At 36.4% G+C, this 14,588-nt stretch overlaps 1 protein-coding gene across 1 annotated transcript in view; it reads right to left on the bottom strand.

The window, feature by feature from the left end:
* Positions 1-13,884, bottom strand: part of LOC134669093 (cytosolic Fe-S cluster assembly factor Nubp1 homolog) — a 285,812-nt gene extending 271,928 nt beyond the window's left edge. The window contains exon 1 of the mRNA XM_063526624.1: positions 13,875-13,884. The gene's annotated coding sequence lies outside the window, so the exon portion shown is untranslated. The remainder of the gene's footprint in view (positions 1-13,874) is intronic.
* Positions 13,885-14,588: the final 704 nt, after the last annotated feature.

The following is a 14,588-nucleotide window of genomic DNA, read 5'->3' as shown; positions in this document are numbered from 1 at the left end:
TGGGACAGATGAGGGCGATGACAGCTTGACTGTATGACAGAATAGCGTGACAATGGACGTTGGACTTTACAAGTGTGGTATCTAATTTTAATCACTTGTTGGTATGTATTTTTTGGATGCGTTTATGATATTACATATATATACGTTTATACATATATGGATAACAAAAGTAGCTTCACTATTCAGTGATTGTGTAGGTAGGGGAGGCAGGAGACCATTGGGTAGTCGTGAGGCTCGGGCATATCCTTGAAGATGTTGTAACATGTCCTGATTTACAATAAGGGGGTGCCCGAGCCTCCCGACTGCCTATACCTCGTTTTTTTTAGCATTAGAAATTAGGTAAACAATCTTAATGTGTCTTTTAATTGAAAAACTCATTTTAAAAATAAGTTACGGCAAATATGTAACAATTATGAATCTAATACAATCATTTATATTCTTTTGCTTTCATAAATGATAGTTACTGATTTTTAATAAGCGTTTTTCAATTAAAAGACATGCCAAAATCGCTTACCTTCTTCCAAGTTCTTTCTAATGCTAAAAAAAACGAACTATAATGGTCCCCTACCTCCCCTATACATAATAAATTGTAAGTATGGACGATGAGTGTTTTTTGAAAGCTAGCGAATATGTACGTACAGTGTCAAACTCGTGGTAAGGACTAGATCGAAATAGTCGAATGGCAATGACCCAACAGTTGAATTGAAACCAATGTTTTATACCGTCACTGTGACAAGGTACAAAATGCTACAGAAATCAATTCCTTGACCGTACCGTGAAGCTATTTGGAGAATCGTTTCACCGCACGGCAGTTGAGGCCATATTCAGGCGATTCCCTTAGAAATCAATCACACATATATTTCCCACAACATTGTATTTAACTACATATGCTCATGACGGCTGACGACGACGTCCATGTCCACTAAGACCGTTTTCATACTGTCCGATCTGATATCGGATAATTAATGTCATTATCGTTATTTTACCTTTTTTCGACGTTTCAGCCAGGCGTAAGCTGTGGTTTCGGAAGACTAACGTCCCAGCAAAATGTCAATGGAGATATTGGTAAACAACTCTAAACTACCCGACATTAGTTTATATAAATGTTCGGGGTAGACAAATAAATTGATCTACCCGTTTTTCTTATGTGTACAAAACGCGAGAGTTTAAAGTGCTATACCGATATCGGATGTCGGATACGAGTACAAAAAAGTAAAATGCTGAAAAGTGCCTTTTTTCAAACAAAAGTGTCACAGAAACTTAGTCTCCGCCATAAAATGGAGTAATAGTTTTACATTAAAAACTTCTACTCGCTCTATCTTTAGACCAGGACCCCTATTCGACAAGCGACGTTTGACGTATCGTGTTGATCTCCCGTTGATGTGGGAAAAATCATAAGTTCTCGAATACGTACAATGTCAAAATTTGACATTAACAATCCACAGTTAGGGTGACAAGCAAACCAAACCGAACCACCCTTAGTTTAGAGTGGAGTTTTGCTTGTACCAAATGACGGCAAATGATATTATCCACCGTTGATGGAATCAACACTCAGTATGCAATAAAATCAACTGTTGATTTGACGTGGATGCGAAATCTGACAGTTGTACATGTCGAATTTGGCCCTAGTTTAGACTAGTTTAGACCTATTAAATTTTTAATAAAACCTAATATGTTTTCAAGTTCGTGCCAAGTTTCATGTAATATCAGCATGTTGTTTTAAAATGAGAGCGAAACTTAGGTTGTATTGGAGCGGCTTATTGCCGGCGGGTTCAAGGGTTATCCGATATCGATATCCGATCCGATATCGGGCCGGACAGTGTGAAAACGCTGAGAAATGCTCTGTACCAATAACGCTCTCGATGACACACTACAAAATAGAGCAAACCGGGATGTTATACGACAATGTGGAGCAAATGTGGTTATAGGCCGATGACAGCTTTATTTGATGACAAGGCTCGAGAAACTGGAGCATTTATTTAAGAGAAGTACTGAGAATCAACGCATTTGTATCCGTCTAAAAAAACATGTGATTCGGATTGCAACTTTAACATGAACAGCTTGGATTTCAGTTTGAACTTTGCTACACGTTTAAAGGTTTCTCGGAAGTATTGATATGTATGTACATAAGTATATGTAATTTGAAGAAGTATAGTAAGGTAAGGGAGAGCAAGTCATTTGGCACTATAACGGCCAATTTAGCAGAGTCACCCTGATTGCGAAGTTGGTTCTGATTCTTATTGGTATGAATATTCCCATTCCCACTCGTAATGGAAATAAGTTTTTGGCAAAAATTTCATTTTTGGTACAAGCTTTTATCGCAGACTATACTTTTCTTACGACAGACAACTAATACTCATTGAGACAATTCTAAAAACCCCTAACACAATTAGGTTGCGTTGTTTCATCACAGAGTTCCTATGGCCACCTCCTCCCATATAACCATTCCAGTCGCAGAATCATCAAAGTGGTAACTAAATGTCAGATGTGTCGTAACAGAGTCCACACAATGTGTCTAGAATTGTTTCGAAACAAAGTGTCGTCGCCGTGTGTACACTTTTCCGTAACAAGGTGTCGACACATTTGTGTGCACTTTGCGTGCGGTTTGCGACTAAATCTGACAGCAAATTTGTGACAGCAAATGTCAATATAAAATACCTCTTGAAAACCAAGGTTTGTCAAACTAATTAGTGTCTCGTGTGCTCGTAAGTAATTCTAGTAAGTCATCATGGGCGATGCAAATGATAATAATCGACCAAAACCATATAAACACCCAACACCCGTCAACCTTTTACAGAAAAGTTTTTAAAGAAATGCAATAAGCTACTTAGGTCAGCCAACGAATGCTCAAAAAAGTTGTAGAGGGAAATGCTCGGAACACAATTTTTGACTCTGTAACTTGGTTTGGACAAGTTAGGAGGTGAACATATCAAAAGTCCCCGGCCGCAGCCCTTGAGCGGGGGGAAGAGAGGGGGCTTTGAAAGTCCCATTTTCCGGTTTTTTGATTATATCTCGGAAACTATGCATCTTAGCGACATGGCCACTTATACAAAATGAAAGTTAATTTAATTTGTTACAAGTTTATTCAGTCAATTCTTTCGATATGTTGAATAGTTTTTGAGATATCCGCTCTTGAAAGTTTATTTAGGGCTCTCAATTTTATCTTGATATATTTACATTAGTGAAGGTGCTAGGCCGTGTATGGTATCGTTTTCGTATAAATCTGGGTTGCTGAATCCATTTAAGGTATCACATTGACACCATTCCACAAAATTAAAAAAAAATCTTTTTAGGGTTCCGTACCTCAAAAGCAAAAAACGGAATCCTTATAGGATCACTCGTGTGTCTGTATGTCTGTCTGTCTGAATACACAAAATAGTTCTTTACCTATAGATGACAGGAAAACCTATTAGAAATGTGCAGTCAAGCGCGAGTCGGACTTAATGTACGGAATCCTTAATACGCGAGTCCGACTCGCACTTGGTCGGTTTTTTTTAAACTCCTCTTGACGCTTAACCGCTGAACCGATTTCGTTGAAATTTGGTATAGAAATAGTTTGCGTCCCGGAACAGGACATAGGATAGATCTTATAACCAAAATCATCTTTTGAAGGTGTGAAAAGTGGCGTGGAAATTTGTACGGGAAATCAATAACCGCTGAACCGATTTATATTAAATTTGGGATGGTCTACATCTTTGATTTAGTTAAAAATGATAAAAAAAACATGACTTCAAACCTAAACTTAAACAGTATTAACTTCAAGAAGTCAATTCTAAATTCCCCCTACACCTCATTTCACACCTTTGAAGGATAATTTTTGAGATAACTTATTATGTCCTGTCTCGGGACTCAAAATATATGTGTACTAAATTTAAATTAAAACTGTTCAGCAGTTTAAGCGTGAAGAGGAGTTTAAAAGAAAGTTAGTTTATATGTTTTTACTTTGGAATGGTGTCAATGTGATACCATAACTAAGTTTGGTAATTTATACGAAAACGATACCAAACATGGCCTCGTAGCTTTACTGTTGTAGAAGTCAAAATAGAATTGAGAGCCCTAAATTCTTATTACTTGACCAAACTTTTGTAGAAGGAAAAGGAAAAATAAAAGTCTTCGGCAGGAATATAAGACACAAATATAATTTTTTTTTTTTGCGTTACTATTTCAACCATCAAATATAAACATACCTTGATTATATTATTGTAGTGAGATCCTCACAGATAAACAAAAACATTTACTTAAAAAATTACAAGGTCGAAATGTCACGAAACTTGTGAGAGTAATACGTGAAAAATAAAACTTTTATGACAAAATATCTGGACACAATTTAAGAAGCATCCCATTGCGTCGAGGAATCATCTGTATTTTTGCTTGTTTCATTACCTCCTCGCTTCTTTTTTTGTCCTTTGTATTCTGTAGCAATTTGTTAGATCTGAAAATAAAGATAACTTGCGTCGTCACGGATGTCGATTTATAGGTTTTAGGGAGTGCAGAATTCGAAAACGATGATCATTTTATAATCCAAGATGGCGGCTACGTATTTTGTCATAAAAGTCGTCATGAATATCGTTTTATAGGTTTTAGGAAGTGCCGATTTCGAAAATGATGACCAGTTTGGAATCCAAGATGTGTGCCGTGCACTTTGTCATAAAAGTCGTCATAGATATCGTTTTATAGGTTTTAGGGAGTGCAGAATTCGAAAATGATGACCATTTTGAATTCCAAGATGTCTGCCGTGCACTTTGTCATATAAGCCGTCATAGATGTTGATTTATAGGTGTTAGGAAGAGCAGATTTCGAAAATAATGACCATGACCAACAAAACGACATCCATGTCGACTTTTAACATAGTGCATGGCCGCCATCTTGGATTCCAAAATAGTTATTTTTTTCGAAATCTGCGCTCCCTAAAACCTATAAAACGACAGCCATGACGACTTTAATGACATGCTGCATGGCCGCCATTTTGGATTCCAAAATGGTCATCATTTTCGAAATCTGCGTCCCCTAAAACCTATAAAACGACATCCATGACGACTTTTATGACATGACATAGTGCATGGCCGCCATCTTGAAATCCAAAATGGTCATCGTTTTCGAAATCTGCGCCCCCCAAAACCTATAAAACGACACCCATGACAACTTTTATGACAGTGCATGGCCGCCATTTTGGATTTCAAAATAGTCATCATTTTCTAAATCGGGGCCCCCTAAAACCTATAAAACGACATCCATGACGACTTTTATGACATAGTGCATGGCCGCCATTTTGGAATCGAAAATGGTTATCGTTTTCGAAATCTGCGCCCCCCAAAACCTATAAAACAACACCCATGACGACTTTCATGACATAGTGCATGGCCGCCATTCTGGATTCCAAAATGGTCATCATTTTCGAAAGCGGGGCCCACTAAAACCTATAAAACGACATCCATGACGACTTTTATAACATAGTGCATGGCCGCCATCTTGGAATCCAAAATGGTCATCGTTTTCGAAATCTGCGCCCCCTAAAACCTATAAAACGACACCCATGACGACTTTTATGACATAGTGCATGGCCGCCATTTTGGATCTCAAAATGGTCATCATTTTCTAAATCGCGGTCCCCTAAAACCCATAAAACGACATCCATGACGACTTTTATGACATAGTGCATGGCCGCCATTTTAGAATCGAAAATGGTTATCATTTTCGAAATCTGCGCCCCGCAAAACCTATAAAACGACACCCATGACGACTTTTATAACATAGTGCATGGCCGCCATCTTGGAATCCAAAATGGTCATCGTTTTCGAAATCTGCGCCCCCTAAAACCTATAAAACGACACCCATGACGACTTTTATGACATAGTGCATGGCCGCCATTTTGGATCTCAAAATGGTCATCATTTTCTAAATCGCGGTCCCCTAAAACCTATAAAACGACACCCATGACGACTTTTATGACATAGTGCATGGCCACCATTTTAGAATCCAAAATGGTCATCATTTTCTAAATCTGCGCCCCCCAAAACCTATAAAACGACACCCATGACAACTTTTATGACAGTGCATGGCCGCCATTTTGGATTTCAAAATAGTCATCATTTTCTAAATCGGGGCCCCCTAAAACCTATAAAACGACATCCATGACGACTTTTATGACATAGTAGACCAGCGGTGGAACAAAAATGGGTTTTGATAACATTAAAGTTTTTTCTTTTTTGATATGTTATTGTAAGCATGTTAAATTACATTCATGTAAAAAGTTAGAAAATTCTAGGTGGAGCGTTCGGCCATATTTAAATATTTCAATTTTTGCTAAATAACTATGGTAATATAAAATTAAAGTTACAAAAAACTTTAACATATTCAATAACACTTTAATTTATTCACAATATTCGGTTTTTAGAAATCTGGAACAGCTGCTTTCTGGTGAACGTAAAAACACGAATTATTATGTAAATACAGAATTAGAGTAGCTGATATTGCAAAATTACGATATTACCTATCAACTTAGTACACATGTAAAAAGTTAGAAATGTAGACAATGTGCTTGTCTAGATATTGATATCTGGTTAAGCAGTATAGCCAATATTGAATTAAAGTTTGTAGAGTTAATACTACACGGTTATAATAAAGATCTTACTTCTCACACAAAAGATTAGAAATATAAAATCACGGCGACACTAAATACTGATACGTAAGTATGCATTCCGAGCTTATATTAAGTTACATTTCAAACGCGCGGCGTTTTCGCGCGCCGCGCTGTGCGCCGGGGCAGGAGGCAGCGATCGACGGTCGCGGGCTAGCGGTTAGCGCGGTGACCTTAAAAATACGCAAAGCGTTTATAAAATTATTATCAATGGTAAACAGTTATTTTACACAGTACACTAATGGAAACTTACCTTTCCTTATTTATTTCTATATGTACTAGGGATTGCCCGCGGTTTCGTTTACGTAGAATTCGTTATCGTGTTAAGTATAGAAATAATAGATACATTTGAAAATTATTTTAGGTGCATTGTCATACAGATAACTACCCTTGTTAAAGTATTTTTCAAATTCAATACACAGGTGTCATTTCAATATAATTTTGCGTAATTTGGCGCTTTTAGGTTATAAATGACTAGCGACATATATTTTTTAAGAGCGATCATCTCCGATAATATTTACTTTATCATAAAATCAATTTCAAACTAACGATATTTATCATTTTAAAGTCAATATTACCAACCAACTGATCCAATTTACCTACGGAAACAACTCAAAATTTGCATCAAATTAAATGCCACTTTTCTTATCCGTTTGGAACAATCAAGAGGGCCTTTACGAGCTGATGTGATGAAAATTTTATTTAACCTTCGTCCCTCGAAACCTTCACTACGCTCAAGGTTCAATTTTACGAACCACTCGCTACGCTCGTGCTTAAATTTTAGAATGTTTGAATTTGTGAATGTACTTCCTGCCTCGCACAGCCAAACTGTGGAATGAACTGTCCGATACGACCTTCAAACCTTAAAAGACCCCCATCTTAAACGCGCGTCGGCAACGCGCTTGCAACCCTTCTGGTGTTGCGGGTGTCCATGGGCGGCGGTAATCGCTAACCACCAGGTGATCCGTCTGCTCGTTTGCCTTCTATTTAATAAAAAAAAATGTTTCGCTTGTTTGGGTATCAATATTAGCACGAGCGGTTAATCAACAACTTTTCCCCTTGTAAAACAAATAAGGTAGGTGAAGTGCAGGCATATGAGGCCCGGCGGGTAACAAGGCCCAGCATTCAAAAATAACAGTTGCTCCCTATTATTCCCAATTATTCTGAATTTGTACTTGTTGCTAAGAAGGCCCACTGTCAGTGCAGGTAAAAAGGTCCAGTCCCGGGCCTTATTGAACGTATGAGATGAAATATTAGATTAAAATATTTTAAGATAATTTTGAATATTTTTAATCTCTTATTAATAAGGTCGATTTGAAGAAACTTCTATAAAATTATGACTTATAAATAACACTTGCACTGCGTGGGCTGTCAAAATTGCTGCAGACTTTTCTTGGTCTAACTCTAATAATTTATCACTTGCTTTATTGACCTAAAGACGTTTATAGAATCAAAAAGTCTAATAACATTGAGGCACTTATACTTTTTAAAGGCAGTAACTATTTACAAGTGACTTTTTTTGTTAATACATAGGTAGGTATTTACGATAGAAGTGCGAAAAATAGATATTTTGCAACGAGTGACAAATTTTAACACACGGCCAAAGGGAGTGTTTTAATGTGCTTATTATAGCACCGGTGTCGTAATGTAGCACCAGATGTACTGTCAAAATTATGTTAAAAGATAATACTTATTTGTTACGAATAAATATTTATACTGTAAAAAATTATCCCACCAAACACATTTTCATGTAAATTGTTGCTAAGACGAAACCATAAGACTCACACTGTCAAAAAGTTGTCAGATCTCTTGTCGAGCCAAGCTTCAAACTCTACAAGCCCTAACTTCACTAACTCTACACCTTAGTCAAAATATGTGGCTTGGCTGTTTCGCTACCGCCACATGGGCATAAGGTGAAAAATTTATTAAATTCATTATTTTTAGGGTTCCGTACCTCAAAAGGAAAAATACTGAACCCTTATAGGATCACTCGTGTGTCTGGCTGTCCGTCTGTCACAGCCTATTTGCTCCGTAACTACTGCACCAATAAGTTGAAATTTGGTATACACATGTAAGTCTATAACCCAAGAACATACATGTAAAGTAAATAATAGAAATTCAAATAAAGGGGTCACTTTTGAGATGAATGATAAATAGAAGAAAAAAACACTATATCTTGTTATATATCAAATTAAGGGGCTCATTGTGAGAACCTCAGATATTTTTTTTAATAATTTTAAAATACAGTAGAGTCCGGTTAGTACGACTCCGCATATAACAACCAACCGCTTATAGCGACGTAAGTATAGGCACTTGTTTGGTTTTAGTACAAGCTACTATGAGAGCACAACCGTTTATAACGACTCCGCTTATAACGACCGATCGCTTTTAACGACGGAAATTGATTCAAAATCCGTCCGTCAAGTCCGGTTACAACGACGAGCGACGTAGTTTTTACAAATAAATTGTTGGTAAGAAGCTTTCTCCGTCCCGCGCACCCAACTCTCTTCCCCCTTTTGCATATAGGGAGCAAGATTAAATAGATAGTCATGCGTCTTTTCGTAATCTTGCAAACTAAATAAAACAATTTCCATTATTCGATTGAGCTTAAACTTCACACACATAATAAAAAAAAAATAAGATAAATAAGATATAATTATGTAAGTTGGGTGACAATGCAATATTTTGGTAGGTACCTTCGAGCCGATCTGTCGATGGACACAGGAGGTGGCCACAGGAACTATGTGATAAAACAACGTCATCTTGATTAGATCCCCAAGAATTACGACTTTTTATTTTACGGGATTCGAGTAATTTGCGGATGACGAGTGAGTACGCGTACCTTGATGAAAAGTGGCTTCTGCTAAACTTAATACTAACGTAAATATATATTTAAAAAAAACGTTTTAATTCTTTGATCGTCGCATAAGTATTAATAAATACAATATGATGTAATTATTTTAATTAAAAAATATATTAAAATTGGCGGCTCGTTTTGTACGACGTCCGGTTAGTACGACGTAATATCAGCGGTCCCTTGAGTGTCGTTATAACCGGACTCTACTGTAAATAGTTTAGAAGTTATTTAAGAAAATACGCAAAAAATGACCATTCCCCCCCTTATCTCCGAAACTACTGGGTCTAAAATTATGAAAAAAATACACATATTAGCTCTTTTCCTATAGATGCCAGAAAAACCTATTAGAAATGTGCAGTCAAGCGTGAGTCGGACTTAAGTACCTAGTTTTCCGATCCCTACGGGTTTTTTAAAGACATTTTACTCACTTTTCTCTAAAAAAAAATATATTGTTAAAATTGTGTAATGTACGGAACCCTTGGAACGCGAGTCCGACTCGCATTTGGGCGGTTTTTGTATTATACTTACAATAGTTCTTGTAGAAACGAAACGACCAAGCCACATACTTTTGGTGTAGAGCTAGTAAAGTTAGAGGGCTTGTAGAGTTAGAAGCTTGGCAAGAGATCTGATAACTTTTTGACAGTGGTTTCGTTTGGGCAACATTTTACATCAAAAAGTTTTTAGTGGGATTTCACTTCTTTTTGTAAGATGCTTATGACAATCTTCCATGCCCTAATTTAAAGGGTTGGGGGTGATTTACTATTAAAAATCCTGAAATAAGTATCTGGGGGCATCTGTTACACAATGTACTTCTTACTGATTCCCTATATAAACCCTTCACCCCATAAGGGTAAACTTTGGGGTTGAAATCTGCCTTCACCCCGTAAGGGTAAACTTTGAGGTTGAAATCTATTCTATATCCTTCCCCATAACAATACCTATCTACATACCAAATTTCAACTAAATCGGTTTAGCGATTATTGATTCCCCATACAAAATTAAACCCCCTCTTCATCCCCTTAGGGATAAAAAATTAATTTCAAGTTTTTGAATTTATTTGTTGTTTGTGTACTAAAACTATCTTACATACCAAATTTCAGCTTCTTAGAGGACTTCAGGAAGTACCCGGTATTGATGATCATCAAGTGAGTGAGTCAGTGACGAAATCGAAGTTTTTAGATATGAATAAAATCTAAAGTATAAGAGCTATGCAATTGATATGCTTAATAAGTCCGAGAACTTTGTTTATCTGGTATAATCCAACCCCAAGTTATGAGGGTTCCAAAACACGACGAAGCGCTTCGAGAAAAGGTAGATAGTGCCCTTATGCTTTGCTCGTCTTGGCAGGGGCACTGCCGTGCCCCCAGATGTTAAAAGATGATACTACTGTAACTAATAAAGATTTATGTTTAGTTACCTACTATTTTCGCGTAAACTAGACAATTTTTATATCTTTAGTTATTAAGGCCCAAAATAATTATTTTCACTTATTATAAATAAATCCTCCTGTTATGAAGTATCAAATATTGTTATTTGTATATGTATAACTCTTAAGTTAAAAACAATAAAATCTGTTATTACCTACTGTCGAAATGATTATTTTTTGCGGGATTAAGTAATACACTGCTAGTGTTCAATAAGGCCCATAATAGGACTTTTAAGGTATATTTTCCAAGAGTATCGTAATATTTTTATAACTATTTTGGTATAATGAAGAAACTTAAATAAATGAGAAACCTATTTGAGTGAGTTTTTCATACTTCATATCCTGTTTATTAAAAAAAACCATTTTAATTTAAGGTGGGCTCTATCTATATAGGCATATACGGCCCACACGGAATATACAATAAGGTAAGTGGCCTCACTTACCTTATTGTATATTCAGGATGTATACCGTGTAATATTGAGCAGTTGGTTTATAATATACATATTATGATATTGACCTTGAATAGGACAGGACATGACAATAGGAACCAGAAATAGGTATAGTTGGTCAAACCATTTGTCAGTAAATAAAAACAAAAAACTATATTCATCCTTTTCTTTTGGGTGCTAGTACTAGTGTAAGTCAAAGATAGTATGATGATTCTCTCTGTCTATGTTTGAAATGAGACATTCCTTTGACAAACTATGTATAGTAAAAAATAGTTGTGAATATCTTGTACATTTTTATTACAATATTAGTCAAGATAATGAAATATCAAGCAAATCTTGTCACAAAAAAAAGGCGCGAAACACAAATTTTCTATGGGACGATATCCCTTCGCGCCTACATTTTTCAAATTTGCCGCCTCTTTCTACTGCCAAGATCTGATTGACCAGCTGTAGGTATTTTTACGTAATAAGATATTTTAATTTCACGTAATGTCCGCATCTAATTTATATATGTGCACGGTAAACAAACAAATGAATGATAAGAAAAGACAGACAGTGTTACTGAGCGGGAGGTGGGGCGAGGGGCGAAGTATAGGTAGGCTATGATAGGCTCTCGAGCGCCGCGCCGGCGACTGACGGACCAGCGCGGCATATGTATGAAAAGCGCCTTTTTAACTAGATTTTACTATTACAATGCAAGCTACACGCAGAAATTTCTTACTTTCCATAATATGGCTGCGTATATTATTTTATAGTAATAGACTTATTTTTACAGACTCTAATTCAATATTGGATCTTATAGGACAAATAACGCATATTAATTCTAGAGCATATATCTTATTCTTCTAGCTTTTTAGCGTGCCTATTAACTTAAAAAATGAGATATGTTGTTGTGGATTTATTAAACTTTAATTCAATATCGACAAAATAATAAGCTAATTTGTAGTTTGACAAAGAAGCACGTTAAAAAAATTTCTAATAATTTTACATTATAAAGCGTCATACATATTATAAACAATGGAACTTAAACATTGCACTTTAATTCAATATTAAAAAATCATTACTAAAAATATATAAATACCTAATTTATATCTAACGCTCGTTCTAACTTTTCATCATATATTGCAAATATGCTTAAAAATATGTCCCATATCAGATAAGTATCACTTTTTCAACTTTAGAATTATCAAAACTTATAGTGCAAAAATCCGGTCCCACTATTGAGCTATAGTGCATGGCCGCCATTTTGGAATCGAAAATGGTTATCGTTTTCGAAATCTGCGCCCCCCAAAACCTATAAAACAACACCCATGACGACTTTCATGACATAGTGCATGGCCGCCATTCTGGATTCCAAAATGGTCATCATTTTCGAAAGCGGGGCCCACTAAAACCTATAAAACGACATCCATGACGACTTTTATAACATAGTGCATGGCCGCCATCTTGGAATCCAAAATGGTCATCGTTTTCGAAATCTGCGCCCCCTAAAACCTATAAAACGACACCCATGACGACTTTTATGACATAGTGCATGGCCGCCATTTTGGATCTCAAAATGGTCATCATTTTCTAAATCGCGGTCCCCTAAAACCCATAAAACGACATCCATGACGACTTTTATGACATAGTGCATGGCCGCCATTTTAGAATCGAAAATGGTTATCATTTTCGAAATCTGCGCCCCGCAAAACCTATAAAACGACACCCATGACGACTTTTATGACATAGTGCATGGCCGCCATTCTGGATTCCAAAATGGTCATCATTTTCGAAAGCGGGGCCCCCTAAAACCTATAAAACGACATCCATGACGACTTTTATGACATAGTGCATGGCCGCCATCTTGGAATCCAAAATGGTCATCGTTTTCGAAATCTGCGCCCCTTAAAACCTATAAACCGACACCCATGACGACTTTTATGACATAGTGCATGGCCACCATTTTGGAATCCAAAATGGTCATCATTTTCTAAATCTGCGCCCCCCAAAACCTATCAAACGACACCCATGACGACTTTTATGACATAGTGCATGGCCGCCATTTTGGATTTCAAAATGGTCATCATTTTCTAAATCGGGGCCCCCTAAAACCTATAACACGACATCCATGACGACTTTTATGACATAGTGCATGGCCGCCATCTTGGAATCCAAAATGGTCATCATTTTTGAAATCTGCGCCTCCTAAAACCTATAAACGACACCCCTGACGACTTTTATGGCATAGTGCATGGCCGCCATTTTGGATTCCAAAATGGTCATCATTTTCAAAATTGGGGCCCTCTAAAACGTATAAAACGACATCCATGACGACTTTTATGACACAGTGCATGGCCGCCATTTTGGATACCAAAATGGTCATCATTTTCGAAATCGGCACTCCCTAAAACCTATAAATCGACACCCATCTCGACTTTTATGACAAAGTGTTTGGCTACCATCTGCATGCAAGACATTTCTATTATTTTTACGTACAAAAATGGCCCCCTGTCAACTTCCAACCGAGATTTAATCGATAATTTAGTCGATTAATGTTCAGATTAATTCAATTTCAATCTATGTTAGGTCAACTTAGGTCGACTAAACTAATCGTGATTAAAATTTGAGGATTAACTTTTTTTATTCCATTAATTAGTCGAATAAACAGTTAATCTATTAAGTCCCATCTCTGACCACGTCATTTTTACACTTTGAGAATATCTGAAAACAAATGAACACAAGGAGCCATTTTTCAAATCCAGTAACTTTGTTATTACTTTTGACAGCGCGTGTCATGTGTCTACACAGAGTCGACACAAAGTCGAAACATTTGCGACTACTTTGTGACTGCAATATTTCTCAGCCTTAAGCCATATTTATACATCATAATTAACAAGTTTCGTAGTATGTAAAGCGTTATTTCTGTTATTTAAGTATAGTATACGCATCGAAGTACTAAAAATGCATCAAATAATATATTTATGAACACAAGCACTGAGAAGTAAACAATTTCATTTCCGGCTAAACTAAAATAATGTGGTGGCGCGTTGATTATATTACACTTAGTTTATCAAATCACTCGAGCAGTTTAATCCCCCATAATAATTTAAGTCCTATTGTAATATAAATGCAAACAATATATAATTACGTCTTGTAATCCGTTTTAGAGATGGCGTATTAATGTCACTTATTTTTATTTAACTATTTTTCCATCTGACAGTTTCCATTTGACAGGAA

This window comes from Cydia fagiglandana, chromosome 11 (genome assembly GCF_963556715.1).
Source record: "Cydia fagiglandana chromosome 11, ilCydFagi1.1, whole genome shotgun sequence".
In the NCBI taxonomy this organism is placed as follows: Eukaryota; Metazoa; Arthropoda; class Insecta; order Lepidoptera; family Tortricidae; genus Cydia; species Cydia fagiglandana.
The sequence above is the reverse complement of the archived record's forward strand: the minus strand, read 5'-3'. Positions and strand labels throughout refer to the sequence as shown.